The sequence below is a fragment of the Cyprinodon variegatus genome, unplaced genomic scaffold (genome assembly GCF_000732505.1).
Source record: "Cyprinodon variegatus isolate N-32 unplaced genomic scaffold, C_variegatus-1.0 Scaffold1087, whole genome shotgun sequence".
NCBI classification, from domain to species: Eukaryota; Metazoa; Chordata; class Actinopteri; order Cyprinodontiformes; family Cyprinodontidae; genus Cyprinodon; species Cyprinodon variegatus.
The window spans coordinates 37,944-49,155 of record NW_015151540.1 but is presented as its reverse complement, the minus strand read 5'-3'; positions in this window follow the sequence as shown (position 1 = coordinate 49,155).

Here is an 11,212-nt window from a genome sequence, read left to right as displayed (position 1 = left end):
CACCTCCAGGCCTTGTCCAGAGTGGGGCCAGTGACCCGCATCTGAGCAAGGGAACACTATGTCCATTTGTCTTGCTCATGATAAAATGTTTGAAGATGTTTTCAAAAAATATTTTATTCCCTACTCATGGCAGAAAATAAAGCAGTTATTCTCTCAATTGTCATTGTATATTGCAAGATTAATGCATTGCAGCAAAGCATTTCAAACTTATACACACTTTGTCCAATGTCCATTGAGAGCATCAAAGTTGGCTTGTGGATAGTGTGTTTATTGTATTGCTGGAGATAACGCACTGTATGAATAAAACTGTTCCATCCCCTTTATTATCATGAGTGTGGTGGTCTCATAAGTGTTTAAAATTTCTTGGGAATTACAATAACTTGTCTTGTGTACCAGCCTTAAAAAGGGTATTCACAAGATAATCATGATCAAAAGCTATTGAGATTCTGAATGAGTCTGACAGATGAAGGGAAAGAGGTGATTTGTTAATTAAAGTTCCAAACTTAACTTTTTTGTTATACAAGCAAAATGTTGTGATGCAGAAAACTCATACTTCATCTCAGCCTTAACACAGCATAGATGCAATGAAAATACGGTAGTGGAGGCATCATGCTGTGGAGACACTTGTTTTGGGCAGAAATAGGGAAGTTGACCATACCTAATTGTGAAATTGATGGATCTTAATACATTGGTGAACCTGTTAATTCCTGAAAAACTTGTGCTTGGAACAAAGACTAAACTTTCAAAATCTTAAATATACTAAAAATATACTCAGAGGCTTCATGGAGTGAAAAATATCCAAATATGACATTAAAACTTTTAATTGTATCTTAAAGGTTCTGCAAAAACCCAATGACCTTTGCAGGGTCAGAGGACTGCTCCACGTAATAGGCTGGTAATGGAGGAAAGTTAGGGTACACCTTGAGGAGGACCAGAGTCTTCTGCAAAGTAATATAGGGATACACAGAACAAGCAACCATGCATGAAGCCAAGTATACCTGAGAGCAATATTGGGCAACAGCATATTGCAAAAGTTGTTGGCATAAAAGACAAAATTTTCAGTTGGTGTGACCAAAAGCACCTGTAAGAAAAAAATACGATTTTCAGTAGTAATTTAAAAGAAAGTTAAAGATAGTATTTTCCGTAAGGTTAGTGATTTTGGTGTGAGCACTTTTTCGTCTTTATTGAGCAAATAAATGAACCAAGAGAAAACAACTCTGATAAGTTTAAATTAATGTTTGCATTTGTATTAAGGTACTCTGACATCTGTGGAATCACATTTTTTTCACATTCTTTGACATCCGCAGTCTGTTATTTGTTCACCAAAGGTCAGTGTTCAGTTTTTTTTCCCTTTGGCACCTAATTAAAATTGTTTGTTTGACAGCTTCACAGGGGTGTCTCGGCTATAGGTCTCATGTTTCAACAGTTTAAAGGTTTTCTGAGGAAAGGTTTTAGCCCTTGGATCAAAGTCAGAGAGATCCTCTAATTATGACGAGGCTCAGACTGGGTGTCTCACTCTCTCTTTTCCATCTGCAGTCTTGATCTCTCCGTCATTGACTCAGCCATCTATCACAAAGTGTTTCTTTGATAATTACATGCCAAAATGACTTAAAACCCCTCCCCAAGGTGTAAGGCATTGCAGCCCAAATGATGTGCCAACTCACCCTGAGGACTTTTAAACAAGGTAAGTCAGGGGAACGACTTGCAGTTACTCTCCCTCATTCCCATATCTGTACAGCAAGAGCTAATTACAGTCTTTCATAATCCTCTGACTGGTTATTTTGACTAAACAAGATCATACTGAATCTTCTTTTCTACTCGTGTCTGTGGGAGCAAGAGAGGAACAAGCTGGCAGAAAGTGAGCTGAAGACAGCCTGCCATTCAGCAAAACAGATAATTAACTGGTGTACAACAGAGTGGAAGTTTATTTATTTATCTTAACGGATTCAGTGAGCAGGGAGGATGACTCCTTTGTGTTTGTCAGGCAATGGAAATGAGACTTCAGGAAAGAGGGGCAGCAAGTAAAATAGAATGTTGATGGGCAAAATGCCAAGCCAAAGAGTCTCTGGTGGATTCTTTATGACATAGCTGTGTATGCATGTCTGTGTGTGTGTACAGGTGTGTATGGAGAAGCAAACCTCCAGAACAAGTCAGCAGAGCCTGAACATTTGGCACTTGCAGTTCATGTGTTAAATGTGTGCATGGTTGTCAGTGTGTAAGGAAGAGTGTTGAACTTGCTTAGCATGTCTGTTGGACACTTGCACACTTTGTATACTTTTACACACCATGGCAGTCATGAAGCTACTTGTCTGTCTGGTTGCTTCAGTGTGACTGTAAGTATACTAGATAGACTAACAGCTCAGTTTGTGTGAGGGAACCATTTAAAAAGGAATCTTGAATTTTCCAAAGTTTTTTTTATTTGTTGTACTTTTTGTGATAATTTTTTTAATTTGTCTATCATATTGTGATTAATAGCCTTTCATTAAATAAATCTGCAAATATTTAACAGTATGACTGTAATTGGTTTGCATTTACGCGGACTGTAAAAACTGGGGCTATGTGTTACTGTTTTACTGTGCATTTTTAACATTTTAACATGAGCTCGTTAAGTTCTGCAACATTTGTCTTAAAAGCTCTATAAGTGCTGCCCTTGTAGAGTTGAATAGTGTCTATTGCAGCCATTACCTATTATATATACCTTTATATATGAAGCAATTCTAGGTTTTGTTCTAATCTATTGTGTCAGATGATAACAGAAAGGAGCACGAAGCAATACATTTTCCTAAACGTTCGCACCAAACATGGAAAAAAAGGCTTTTGCCTACCAAACTATTCCCTTTGCAGATGAAGCTACTTTGTTCCACTGTGATGAAAATCTGACGCAGGTGTTGAACGTGGTCAAAAAGTATTTGAGAAGCATAAAAACATTGCTGAATTTGTTTAGATTATCAATGAATGAACTGATGTTTAACAACAGTGAGATTCCCACTGATGTATCGACAAATGTTGATGTTGTTGAGATCAAACAATTTTTTCAATTTCAGGATGTTTATCTTAATGAAAATATAAATTGCACAAATATTGATCATATATTATATCATGTTTGTATATTTTTTTACTCATTGTGTAGAGGTTTGGTGTAAAGTTTGTGAAATATATATAAGTTTCATTTTTATTCCACAAGAGAAGTCTATACGGATCACGAGTAGAAATGGGTATATAGATGGAACAAATGTTTTATTCCTAAACATAAAATTGACAAACTTTCATGACTTGATGAACATACAAGGTCCAAGACGTGGCTGTCGAAGGTTTTAATCCCGGCCAGTTTACCTTCGTCTCATGTCTTCGCTCTCTAATCCCATTTCCTTTCTGCTTACTTTTAAAATTATTGAAATAAAGGCCACTAAAAAATAATCTAAAAAAAGACATAACCTGCTACCAAGAAATTATAGAGAGGGATTACATATTTAATTTGAGAAATTTAAAAGTCAGAACTAATCCAAAAGAATGTTATAAAATATGTTTACGGAATTAAAATATGGAATAATCTGTTCAAAAAATCAGTTAGGGAAATAGTTCAGCTTTTATTTAAGTAAGTAATGAAACATAATATCTTATCACAATATAATGAGACACATTGACTCATTAGAGTGTTGTATCATTAAAAAAAATGATTTTTTTAATTAATATTGCTTGTTTTAAAGTTAAGAGTTATGTATATGGTTGCTTGATCAAAGTTCAGCTGCCTATGTTTAGGTTATGAAAGAAAGAATAAATTAAGGATTGTCTTCCTTCTTCTCATTTTTATTCAAAAATAATTTTTGCCAATCATATCAGAATGGGAAATGTAAATGTAAAACTTTTATTTATTGAATTAAATTCCAAAAAGTAATACTTTTTACTGCTGCTAAGAGACCAATAAGACTTACATACTGAGACAAAACTTACTTTTTTGATCAAATAATCTAATTTTAATCAATTTCATCAAGACTTTATTTGAAATTGGTCTAATGGGTGTAAAATCACCAGGGTCTCTCCTAGAGAAAACTACTATTTTGTCAAATTTAATTCCTTTGCAAATTAAGCTTTGTATGTTTTTGAACACCAACTAATTTTTCATCATTATGGAATTCCACATGAAAATCTGCAGAATTACTTTGCTGAACTTTCCCATGAGACGCTATCCCATTTTAGCCAAAGAAACTCTGTCTAGCACATTTAACTTTAAAAGTACAACTTTTGATGATAATTGTTTTTCTCCAGCAAGTGTAGTTTCCTGTTAAAGTCAAATTATCTCATTTTGTGGTGTTTCCAATACTGTTAAATACTAGGTAATCCCTTTAGTTTTCAGTAACAGAGGCTTTTATCACAAGGTTTACAAAAATGTAGCAGTATGGTATGTCAACATGTAATTTATTTTTCCCCAAAGTAATTAAATCATCATCTAAAACAATTTAAGGTCATAGCTTGATCAATGGCTGCATAATGGGAATTAATCATCATTATTCGCAATTTGTGCAATGTTTTTATTATTTACTAATACTCATATTTCTCAATTCAGTCCATAATTCTAGTTTCTTAATGGTCTGTCAATTCTAAACCATTAACCACCAAATTAGAAACATTGTTCACAATTTTGTCCAATCTTCACATTTCTAAAATAGTCAATGAATTGAAATATTTTTTTGTTGTTGTTTGTTTTTCACAGCTTAGATCAGATTTAGGCACCTTTCTGAGTTCGTCACCCAAATACACTGCAAATGCTTCTGATTACATTAGCCAGGTGTTTTTATAATCCAACCGCTTGATGGTATTAATGTATTTCTTCTAGTATCTTTAGTATGGGAGGCATGTATCAAGCGACATTGGTAAAATACTTCCCCACTTTGTCTGTTTTTAGACTAGAACAGGTATCAGACTAAAATAAGTCAGCCATTCGTAAGGGGTTACATTTTGACCACCTTCCTGTCTGCACTAAACTAAAGCCTTCCCAGCTTTCCGCTACAGCAGTGCTATTCAGCGCTGCTCTTCAAGGCACACTGCTCTGTATGTTTTAGATCAAGGTTCCTCCTTTCCGGTCCTTGATTCCCATTGTCCGGCACTTTTTAGATGGGTCTTTTTCAACACACCAAATTCAAATAATCAGATCTGAAGACTTTACTGCACACTGAGGATATAATTTGGTGGTTCAGTTCAGGTGTACGGAAGCAGAGTCACATCTAAAAGTTGCTCAACACTGAACCTCGAGGACTAGAATTGAGAAAGCCTGATTTAGAGGTTTCTCTGCTTTAACACCTCTGATTCAGTTGTTTGCTGTTCAGCAAACCCTATTAATCAGACATCAGTTGATGTCAGGTATGCTGAAGCTGGGAAACATCTACGTAGAACTCTGAGGACCAGAGTTGAATCTACTACTCTACGGTAACAATAGGGGTGATGTTTCCAGGTGGATGTGGAGTGCTGTTTTCATTTTTTATTTCTTTTTTCAGGCCACAGTGTTACATTTGGATTCAGTTCTTGCAATGTGTCTCGTTTTATATATGCTGTATTTTATTTACATTTTATTTTGATTGATGCAATCTGCAAATGGGACTTATTGTGGCTTTATTTCATTTGCAGAAACCATGGCTGATATATTGGCAACAGCTTTTTCCACCTGAGCTGTAAGTTTTTGCAGCTCAGCCAGAGATTCCATGGGCCTCTTGAATACCCTGATAAAAACTGTGCCGGAAGGCCGGCTGATTTATGTAGAAACCAATATCTTGGCAAGTTTGTAGTATTGCAACACTCCAGCATTTTAAAATTATTTAATCAAAATTGTTGTGAGTCATGTTTAAAGCTTGGAATAGTGTTTGTTAAATTAAGACTGAAATGGAATTTTCCTCACCTGCATTGATATCTTTTTTTACCAGACTCATTTGATAACAGTGTAGAATATCTTTTATCAACTTTACATTTCTGCTTTCTGTCATTGATTTGCAACAGCTGCTCCTGTAAGTATAAATGCTTTGGCATGTGATTGATCAAAAACATAAAAGGTTTTAATTTTTTTGCAAGCTACTGTGTATCTGTTTGCTTATAGATGTTTTTTAAGACTTTAAGTCCATTTATTTAAGGCATTTCAAAGGCCTGCATCGCATTGATTTAGCACATCGCTGCTGTGCTAAATCAAACAGTCTCAGTTTTTAAGTGTCAAGGGTAGGTTTGGGGTTTATAATGAGTAGTCAACTTAATTTCCTTTTCAATTATGGGACTCACTCATGTGTCTGTTGGTCAGATTCTAAGCTCCAAAATATACAGTACATTTGCAACAGGACAAATTTTACATGGAGCCTGCTCATTTTAGGCAGTATTTAAAGCGACAGTGACCTCTGTGGTTTGAAATTAGAACTACAAATTAAAAGCAAGACATAAAGTTTGAATTTGGAACAGTTTATGATCTGAGTTTGAGTTAAATTGCTCTATTTGATTTTAGTTGTATTTATTTCTAGCTATATTGGAGTCCCTCTGTATTACTAGTGATTTATTTGGCAATTAGGTCCAGGGAAACATTGATTTGATACAACAAGAGAGGGATGTTTTATGTTAAATTATATGTGTTGAAACAAAATTGAGGGGATGAATTAAAGATCAGTGACATGCATCTGAAGCTCTGTGTCTCTTTGAATAAAAAGAATGTCTCTCCTTGTCTGTCAATCTTCTTAGTCTATCTGTGTAATTCACTGTGCTTTTCTGTGCGCATAGGCCTGTATTGGAGAAAGAAGAACTGACTGTCAGACTGCCTGTCTATCACCACTGATACTAGCAGTGTGCTGGAGGGGAAACATCTAGATATTTCTGCTTGACCGTACAGCTGCCCAGCCTGAGACGGCCTCTCTTCCTGTGTTGGCCCCTCTGCGGACAGCTGTGCTGGGCGTGGATGTGTCTGCTCATGTCTCGGTGTGTGTGCCTGTGTGTTTATGCGCATCAGACAACTTGAGACAATGTGGGGGCCAGTTGGACAGTGATTTTTGGAATCTGTTTCACCCTCAGGTGACTGTCAAGCTGTCAGAAAAGCAGGTTTGTTCCAGCTCAAGATGTATCTCACCATGTTTATATTTGCAGCTATTTTCCCCTTTGAGTGCTAACATCTTGTTGACAATGCTGTACACAGAGAGCCTGGACAGGTAAATAAGTCACACAGTGCTTCTTGCCAGTCGGTGTGAAGCTTTCTCAAGAGGCAAGATAAAGAAAATACAGACTAATATTTTATATCTTAGAATTATTTTAATGCCTAAGAGAAAGATTATTATTTATAATTGCAAACATTTTAAATTGTGATGCTAAAGGTTACAAGTAAAATGCTATTAAACTTTAGCATATTGATTTTCGGATTTATCAATAACACATTAAGTAGAGAAATTGAAATTAACAGGTTACAATGTAAATCTGTAAATATCACTTGGTAATAATCAACTAAGAATAAAACCTTCTTATTTCAAGAGACGCAACAAAAACAGAAAGCAGAAAGTTAAAGACCAATAGTAGTGTTGTCTGATTAAACCTAAAAATGAAAATAGCAGTAAAAACAACTAAAGATAATAAAGTGTGGATTACCACAAACAAGCTCACAAAAGAACTGTCTTCTAGTCCTCTAGTTGATAAACTGATTGTTTCAAGTAAAAACAAGTAAGACGGATAAAGGCCCTTTAACTAATTGTAGCAATTAAGACATAATTTTATTTATTTCTGTCTTAAAGCCTACTAGTTCTGAAATACCAAATCATGTTATAAAAGGTTAATTAATACTTAAGAGTCAATTTCATTGAGTATTTTTTCACTCATACTTGATTTAATTCATAGATGCTTACTTTTTTTATTTTTCAAAATCGGAAGGCTGTTTTAAATAATTGATGATCCCTAAATACTTCCTTTACATGTATCTATATTTATTTTTCCACCTACCGGTACCTTAAGTTACTCCACTTTTTTATGGCAGGAAGATTAAAACAGTGTTCAATTATAGCAGGTCATAACTATCACAAGAGAAGACCCACAGAGTTGTGTCATATTGCTATCCCAGGGGAACTAGAATTCCAAAATTTTTGGTTAGAAACTCTAAATAGCTTTTGTCTTCTTAAAAAAACTACACATTAAATTAAATTGCTAAATTTAAAGCAGTTTTGAAAGGACTGTAAACAGCAACATTTGCCATCGGTGGGTAAATTAAAAAAACAAATATTTCTTAAATACGTTTGCCACTAATGAAATGTGCCCAAACAGAGGGTTGAATTTTTATACAGTACTGTTTTCAGCAATGAATAAAGAGAACAATAACAGTAAAAGTGTTCACTTTAGTTAGCATTTTTTCTCTTCCATTAAAATTCCCCAGGTTCTTTTTTTTCTCAAAAGTATACATACATTACAACTTAATTTTGTGTGTGACTCAAAATCAGGGTTAAACTTTAAACATTATATTCTACTTAAGGCAGAACAAATAAGTATAGTTACCAGCAGAGGGTTAACCTGTTTAATGGTGCATTCACAGGCAGCAGAATCAGAGATTCCTTATTATTCTGCCCTTATATAAGCTTGACTCCCCTATCAGGTTGCAAAACAGCACTATTCTCCGGTATCAGTAAAGACTATATCTAAGGTTGTAATTGGTCCAATTTTGTTTCCTAGAAATGTGAGTGTAAGATCACCCAACCTGTTCCTGCCAATGGGCTGTTCCCACTCAGTGAAGGGAATCCCATCATGCAGTAAATCTCACCTAACCAATCCAAGTTCTGGCTTTAACAAGGATGCGTTTCATCGTGCTAAATTACTTCTGATCTTTTGAATTGACTTTATTGTTATTTACTGAACTTGATTAAAAAAAGTTTGACTTAAGGCTATTATGTATGACATTTGTTTGAGCAGCTCAACATATTGAAGCTTTGCATCCAAAAACTATCTGAACTTCATGTTTCATTATTCCCTAATCCCAAAGGTAGATGAATTTACACTGAAACAAGACTGGAGAAGTATAAGCATTGTATCTACTGCATCCATGTGTTTTATCACTTGGCAGATAATAATGAGCCTCTTAGTTTATCGCAGAACACAAGGCAATCCACTCTGTTCATTGTCTGCTGTCCCTGGGTTAGTGTGCCCTGGTAACCATTCCCTTGATCCCTGCACCATTGAGTACAAAGTGAGAAAAGGACTATTTTGCATAACACCTATTACCTATTGTATGGAAACAAATGTATATTAGGGTTTCTTATATATTCAACAAAACAATACACAGTATTTGAACTCCCCTTTTGGCATGAACAGTAGAAATTGGTTGCCTGTTATATAGCCAAAAACAAAGATATTTCCAATCTAGGATAATTATAAATAAAAGCATTAGAGATTACAGTTTTTTTTTTTTTTTTTTCAAGCCTGTTATCTAAAAACGACAATGGCAGATAAAGAAAGCATGGGCTTTTATGAAACTAAAACTTTTTTTTTCTATCAAAGCCATCCTGCACTGAGGGAAAAATCACCCGGATACAAGTCCATTGTATGAGGGCCAGTATAACTATCAGCAGCCTGATGTGTCTGTTGTTTGTGATTGCATGCTTCCACCACTTCCCAGAAGGTAGATGATCAAATACATAGACAGCAGGGCGCCAAACACATGTCGCAGCAAATGTGAGGATTTACATCTGTACTGTTCATATGAGCACAAGCTTTACAATCGGCCTCCGATGAGCCTAAAGGACAGAGCAGAGAAATGTGTTTCATACTACTCTGTGTTTCCCAGCGGAACCAAGTTCTTTTATTATCTTTTCAATGTGGAACACCTATGGGAACATCCAATGACGTGGAAATTGAAGCAATTTTACGAAAAGGTCCTACACAACAGAATCCTTTTTTCAACAACCTTTGTGTTAGATTGAAACAAATGCAGAACCAGAAGGGATTACAATATTTCCCCCCTTTATCCAGATTAGACAAGATCAAATAATTTTCCCTCTGTGATGCCAGTTTTCTGCTGTCTAATGCCGGCTTTTCAAACAACACAAGGTTTTATTGTGAGCAGAGTATAAAGCAGCAGATTTTAAATTCCTGTCAAATGTGCTGTGACAGAATGCAGCAGCTCTGCTCACATTCAGCGGAAGGCAGCCTGCACAGGCCACTTACACTGGCTGCAGCTAAGCTGTTTATGTCCGCCATTCATCAGTTACACAAGCCTGCGAGTGTAAACACAACAGTATCTTTTTAATTGTGCTGTTTCAAGCCTTGCTTCTCTGTCGAATTAGAGAGCAGACCACTCTCTATTTCTCCCAGAGTTTAGCAGATTAGCAGCCTTCCTGTAGGGGTGGCTCAGTTTGAGTTGTCACCGAATCAGCTTAAACTTCCTTCAGTAAGCATGGAGCAAAGTGATAACAACCCATCAGTATGTGCAGAGATACTGGGGATCTGAAGGGGTGGCATGATGAAACTATGTATTTGGCTGTGTTTCCATGTCCAGCTGACTTTTGTTTATTGTCCCTTCATTTTTAGCAGGTCGAAAATGAAAGTGAAACAGATTCAGAAATAGAAGTGCCTGTGTGTACATATTTATACATGAGTGTTAAACAAAAAGAAGAGTAAGATATACATCATTGAGAAACTAAGAGTGTGGTACTTTAGGTTTAGAATCAGGGCTTCGTCTAAAGCATTTAAAAACATGTAATTACCTATGTCTATTTAAAAAGAGCACTCCTTTGATTTATTTTAGGTCTTTTTTCAGCCTCCCTCACCTTTAACTATTAATCCCATTAGTTCTCATCATGAATGGACACATTTTTGGTGAAAACACACATTAAGGACAAAAAGGAAACCAGAGTTCTGTCAGGATTCAGAACGTTGGACCCAGAATTCAGGTAAATAGACTGAAGTGATTTGTAAAAAGCATTTAATTAGGGATCTGTGACACATCCGCTTGGACTAGATGACTGGAATCTCAGATTTTTAAGTTCAGTCCAAGCCCAGAGGAAGGAGTGGAATCCAGCCGGATGATTTTTCATAGCATGCGGCTGGAGCAGCCGAGAGAGCACCAGGAGTAGAGGCCAAAGGTACTGAAGATCAGACCGATGAGCAGAAGCCAGCAGACGGACAATCCAAAGCCGGTGGCACTGAGAAAGCAGAAGTCCAGGTCAGAAGATTAGAGATCCGAAGAGGTACCAAAGGGAAATCCAAGCCAGGGTCTGGAGAC